Raw genomic sequence first — 6,000 nt, forward strand, 5'->3', positions numbered from 1 at the left:
GCGCCGGAGGTCCTCGCCGGATCTCCTTCTCCGGCCAATCTCCTCGGATTCCGATCGGTGGGATCGTTCCCCACCACTTCCTCTTGCCATGGACCAAGGTTTTTTCCCAAATCCCTCTTTTTCTTGGTTGTTCTCTCGCTTCTAGGTTTTTGGGGAGATGCTTGTTGTTCTTGAGATTTTCGGCCAAATCTGTGGAAGAGTAGGATGTAGGAGAGTCGTGTGGCATAGGAATCATACTTGATATGTTGTCTTGTGGTAGATTTGTCCAACCGTAGTACCGCCGCGGTTTCGCGGGCTTTTCTCAGATTTGAACTTGTTCAGATCTGACGCGGTGCGGTACTGCCGTGTCTCATGTGCGGTACTACCGCTCGTGCGGTACTACCGCCCATCAAGTGCGGTACTACCGCGCTAGCTCATGCGGTACTACCGCCCATCAGACGCGGTACTACCGTGCTAGCTGTGGCACTAAGATTCTACTACCGCTCCTAGACCTGGTACTACCGTGACCTTACACGGTACTACCGCGACTAAGAGTGGTACTACAATCTTAGTACCGCAGCACTTGGCAGTACTACCATAGGGGTCAAATCTCTCTCATGGCAATTATCTTGTGTGCTCTCTGCATGTTTCTTTTGCTTTGTTATGGTCTTTGCATTGATCCTTCTTGCTTGTCGTGTGTGTTTTGCGCTTTGTGTCTCAGGTGGTGGCTCTCGCCGTTCCAATACCAGTCGTGACACTGGCTCCAAGCGTCTGCGCAATCCCAAGATGAAGCACCAGAGGGCTCCAATGCCCCAAGCGCAATGTCAAGACCACTGCCAGCAAGCAAAAGGAACCTGCTAAGGGCATGGACGAGATTTCAGTCAATGAGTATGTCAAACGCCGGAAGATCAATCCCTATGTGAATCATCGGGCTGTCCTCAGAGGCACCGAGTTGTTCTGGACCAAGCAACAGGCTCTCATCTATCTGGATGTGATCAAGAACAAGCAGAATACCTTCATGGATGTCAAGTGGATAGACATGAATCACATGCGGAAGGACAAGTTTAGTGACTATTTTGGAGAGGCTATGGACTTGGTGGAGCAGTTTGCTATTGAGCCTGTGATCTCCTTTCACCTTGACTATGACCTTGAGCTTATTTGTCAGTTCTTTGCCTTAGTTTACTTTCATCCCGGGGTTGAGCGGAGGATGACCAAGATGACCAAAGGCTGTCAGCTGTCTGCTACATGGAAGGAGTTCATGGATCTGCTTCACATTCCTGATGATGGGCTTCACACACCCATTGGTGTCCACCCCACGCCAACTCTGAATCTGCTAACAAGAACCTGCTTTAGCCATTCCTTGTTGAGAAGGTGCTGCCCAATGGCAAGTCGACTTGGGTGCTGAACTCCTTTCTGGATATCATGCATCACATCTTCCGCAACACCCTGTTCCCACACATTGGCGACAAGGACAAGGTTCATTCTTATCTAGTGGACATGTTGCTCCTGTTTGTAGAGGCACGTTCATCTCAGACTCAGCCACTGGATGTCTCACACATCATGTGGTGTGAGCTTCGGTTTGCGGTGTTCACTCGCAAGGTACCTATCTATGGACCGGGCCTGTTTCTGTTGCTCTCCACAACTTGGGAGAAGATGTACCCTGTGATGAGTTCCTTGCTCCAGACTGGATTCGGCATGAGTCCATCAGTCTCCGCGTCAAGCCCAACTGGGCCAACACTACCACTTGTGCTGAGGCTTCTTCTGCTAGGAGGGCTGTTGGTGAGGAGGAGGCTGGTGCAGAGCATGTTGCTGAGGATCGTGCTGCTAGATCTACCACACCTTCCTCTGAGCCGTCGTGGGCCAAGAAGTTGAAGGATAAGATGAAGACTCTCTTCTGCATGCAGGCAAAGGGACATTACAGGACTTACGTGGCAGACAAGGAGAGTCGCTGCCACGACAAGAAGGTCATGAGGCTCTTTGGAGAGGATGTGTCTAGCGGTTCTGAGGACGTCATCACGCCAGAGGCTGCCTGGATGGCGAAGCAGGGGTACAAGTGGACCAGTTCAGAGGAGGACATCGGGGAGTCTGTCCCCGCCGCCGAGTCTGACGAGGAGCAGTGGGATGACTTCTCTGCCTGAGCCACCCCGTGTGTGTAGGTGTCCTCTCTGCCTTTTTGGCGTCTCGATGCCAAAGGGGGAGAGAGTGTAGGGATTTGCGTTGTGTCGTGCTTGGTGTTTGCTTTGTCGTTTGAACCTCGTTTGCCTCGTTTGCCTTTGTTTGGTTTGTGCCTTCGAGACTTATCCTACATATGGTGTAAGACATATGCACTCTATTTATCTTAGTTAACTTATGTTTGTGCTATCTTGTCTAGTGTTAGCCTTCCTATTACTAGATATGCCTTGTCTCTATAATATAGGGGAGCTTTGATCCTAGTATGTGTGTCGTGCAGTCCAAAGCACCAATCTAGTTGGCACACATCTAGGCAGATCCCGTCTATATTCTAGAGAGGAGGGGTTTGAGATTGCTTAATATTATTTCCCTTGTGCAAATCCCGTATTGTCATCAATCCACCAAAAAGGGGGAGATTGTAAGGGCATATTTATCCCTAAGGTGTTTTGGTGATTGATGACAACGCGTTTGCGGACTAATCGTGTGCCTCGAGTATCCCAGACATTTCATTGCTAGGCACAAGACGGTTGGGTGCCCCTCGAAGACTGTTGAAGACGACGCCTTTTCTATGTTTCTTTTTGGTGGATTTGAGTCGTAGGAAAGCCGTACTATTAAGAGAGGGTCCGCGTCGAAAAGGTTTGGGTGGAATCATCACGTACACGTTTCTTCCTTGTCCCCTCCTTTCTCTTGCACCTTGGAGCTTCCTCCATTGTTTATCTCGTCACCTTGTTTCTGGCTGCTGTGTTGGCCTATGGTAGTACTGCTCCCAAGTGAGCAGTAGTACCGTGCTGCGACGCGGTAGTACCGCAGGTGCCCACGGTAGTACCACTCCCCTGGAGCTGCACTACTGTGGCCCACCAGGCTAGTACCACTCCCCCGTGGTAGTAGGGGCGGATGAAATTTTTTACATCCGCGCCCACCACGGTAGTACCGCTTTCATTCCATGGTAGTACCGTGCTCAGCTGCCAGGCGGTAGTACCACCCCTCTGCGGTAGTACTATGTCGGGTTTTTGCTTCTTCCGTTTTTCAACGGAAGTAGGCACGGTTGTTTCCTTATCCTCTCTCTTCCCAGGCTAGGGGATTCCTGCCTTGCGGTAATACCGCAAGGGGGAGTGGTAGTACCGTGCCCGTGGAAGTACCGCCCTCAGCACTTGTGCCTCAGGTCTGCCCTAGCCGTTGCTGGTGCCGCGGTAGTACCGCGGGCCTACACGGTTGTATCGCGTGACCTTGCGGTAGTACCGCTTGGCAGCAAGCGGTAGTACCACATGGCCCCACGGTAGTACCGCTTGCCTGGTGTGGTAGTACCGCTGGCCGCGGGCTGGTAGGTGGATAACGGCTGGATCTTTTTCCCTCACTATATAAGGGGTCCCCTTCTCCCCCGTTGACTAATCTCTTCCAACCCTAAGCTCCATTGTTGCTCTAAGCTCCATTTTCGCCCGATCTCACTCCCTAGCCAATCAAACTTGTTGATTTGCTCGGGAGTGGTTGAGAAGGCCTCGATCCACACTTCCACCAAGAGAAATTTGATCCCCCCACAAATCCCTTGCGGATATTGTTACTCTTGGGTGTTTGAGCATCCTAGACGGTTGAGGTCACCGCGGAGCCATAGTCCATTGTGGTGAAGCTTCGTGGTGTCGTTGGGAGCCTCCAATTGAGTTGTGGAGATTGCCCCAACCTTGTTTGTAAAGGTTTGGTCGCCGCCTCCAAGGGAACCAATAGTGTAATCACGGCATCTCGCATTGTGTGAGGGCGTGAGGAGAATACGGTGGCCCTAGTGGCTTCTTGGGGAGCATTGTGCCTCCACACCGCTCCAACAGAGACGTACTTCCCCTTGAAGGGAAGGAACTTCGGTAACACATCCTCGTCTCCACCGTCTCCACTCTTGGTTATCTCGTGCCTTTACTTGTGCAAGCTTATTTGTGTGATATCTCTTGCTTGCTTGTGTTCCTATCCTTGTTGCATCATATAGGTTGCTCACCTAGTTGCATATCTAGACAACCTACTTTGATGCAAAGTTTAGATTGTTAAAGAAAAGCTAAAAATTGTTAGTTGCCTATCCCCCCCTCTAGCCAACCATATCGATCCTTTCAATAATGATAGTGCAACTTATTTGTGGCACTGCCGTTTGGGTCATATTGGTGTAAAGCGCATGAAGAAACTCCATTCTAATGGACTTTTGGAATCACTTGATTATGAATCACTTGGTACTTGCGAACCATGCCTCATGGGCAAGATGACTAAAACGCCGTTCTCCGGAACTATGGAGCGAGCAACATATTTGTTGGAAATCATACATACTGATGTATGTGGTCTGATGAATGTTTAGGCTCGCGGCGGGTATCGTTATTTTCTCACCTTCACAGATGATTTCAGTAGATATGGGTATATCTACTTGATGAAACATAAGTCTGAAACATTTGAAAAGTTCAAAGAATTTCAGAGTGAAGTGGAAAATCATCGTAACAAGAAAATAAAGTTTCTATGATCTGATCGTGGAGGAGAATATTTGAGTTATGAGTTTGGTCTTCATTTGAAACAATGCAGAATAGTTTCGCAACGCGCGCCACCCGGAACACCACAGCGTAATGGTGTGTCCGAACGTCGTAATTGTACTTTACTAGATATGGTGCGATCTATGATGTCTCTTACTGATTTATATCGTTTTGGGGTTATGCTTTAGAGACGGCTGCATTCACGTTAAATAGGGCACCATCTAAATCCGTTGAGACGACGCCTTATGAAATGTGGTTTGGCAAGAAACCAAAGTTGTCGTTTCTTAAAGTTTGGGGTTGCGATGCTTATGTGAAAAAGATTCAACCTGATAAGCTCGAACCCAAATCGGAGAAATGTGTCTTCATAGGATACCCAAAGGAGACTGTTGGGTACACCTTCTATCACAGATCCGAAGGCAAGACATTCGTTGCTAAGAATGGATCCTTTCTAGAGAAGGAGTTTTCTCTCGAAAGAAGTGAGTGGGAGGAAAGTAGAACTTGATGAGGAAACTGTACCTGCTCCCTTATTGGAAAGTAGTTCATCACAGAAATCTGTTCCTATGACTCCTACACCAATTAGTGAGGAAGCGAATGATGTAGATCATGTAACTTTAGATCAAGTTACTACCGAACCTCGTAGGTCAACCAGAGTAAGATCCGCATCAGAGTGGTACGGTAATCCTGTTCTGGAAGTCATGTTACTTGACCATGACTGTCGGATTTCGGGTTCCGGCAGACCCTTGAGGTTCGAACACTGGGGTGCACGCGGAGATTTCGCCTCCTACCTACCTGCACCCCTCCGCCTTGCTAGGATCTGAACTAAGGAAAGAACAACGCAAGAGACACAAGGTTTATACTGGTTCGGGCCACCGTTGTGGTGTAATACCCTACTCCAGTGTGTGGTGTGGTGGATTGCCTCTTGGGCTGATGATGATGAATAATACAAGGAAGAACAGCCTCGCGAGGGTCTGTTCTTGGCTGGGGTGATGAACTGCTGGGAGGAGCTCAGTCACCTTTCTCTCTCTCTCTTTCTGATCTTCTCTCTCTCTCTCTCTCTTTCCCTGCCTGCCCCCCTTGCTCTGTGGGTGGCTGGTCCTATTTATAGAGGCCCTGGTCCTCTTCCCAAATATCGAGCGGGAAGGGATCCAACAATGGCGGGCTAATTTGAAGGGTGACAGCTAGTATCAACTATCCTGACAAAAGTAGTCTTCGCCTGCGCAAAGCTCTGGTGATGACACCGTCTTGGGCTCCACGGTGACCTCCGTCTCGTAGTCCTCCTGGTCTTGGTCTCGTTGCACCGAAATGGCAACCTTTGCCGGATGCCTCGGTACGCCGCGGCTGCGCTTGCCCGCTTTGCACC

Source organism: Triticum dicoccoides, chromosome 3A (genome assembly GCF_002162155.2).
Source record: "Triticum dicoccoides isolate Atlit2015 ecotype Zavitan chromosome 3A, WEW_v2.0, whole genome shotgun sequence".
NCBI classification, from domain to species: domain Eukaryota; kingdom Viridiplantae; phylum Streptophyta; class Magnoliopsida; order Poales; family Poaceae; genus Triticum; species Triticum dicoccoides.